The 440-nt window shown below is 47.7% G+C and overlaps 1 pseudogene; it reads right to left on the bottom strand.

The window, feature by feature from the left end:
* Positions 1-258: 258 nt before the first annotated feature.
* Positions 259-440, bottom strand: LOC113918967 (annotated as a pseudogene).

Below are 440 nucleotides of genomic sequence, written 5' to 3' on the forward strand. Positions count from 1 at the left end.
GGGATGGCTGGATGAGTGGGATGCTCACTGTACATGCTGTGTTCCAAAGATCTATTCAGAGTAACATGGGCACATGGGGGAGCTGTCAGAGGGACACGGGCTCAGGCAGTGGTACCTCCCACAGGCACGTGTATTCACGCCAGGAAGGAAATGGCCCTTCTACAAGGGTACAGCCATGCTCCTTCCCATCTAACAGAGCCGGCTGAAATTTACAGCCTGACTGATGTTCCATCTGATGTGTTCTCCAGCTGAAGCTGGTTAATGATGACCATGAGCAGGTGCAGGACCAAAGCTTTCAAAGCTTTACCTCTTTTATCAGCATTCTTGATTTTATAAACAACAAAGCCCATCAACCCCCTTCCTATCCAAATCTCCTCCTAAACTTGGATGTAGTAGGGCTTCATGGGGGTCCAAACATTTTAAATAAGACTTTGAAGCAT

Source organism: Zalophus californianus, chromosome 1 (genome assembly GCF_009762305.2).
Source record: "Zalophus californianus isolate mZalCal1 chromosome 1, mZalCal1.pri.v2, whole genome shotgun sequence".
Classification (NCBI taxonomy): Eukaryota; Metazoa; Chordata; class Mammalia; order Carnivora; family Otariidae; genus Zalophus; species Zalophus californianus.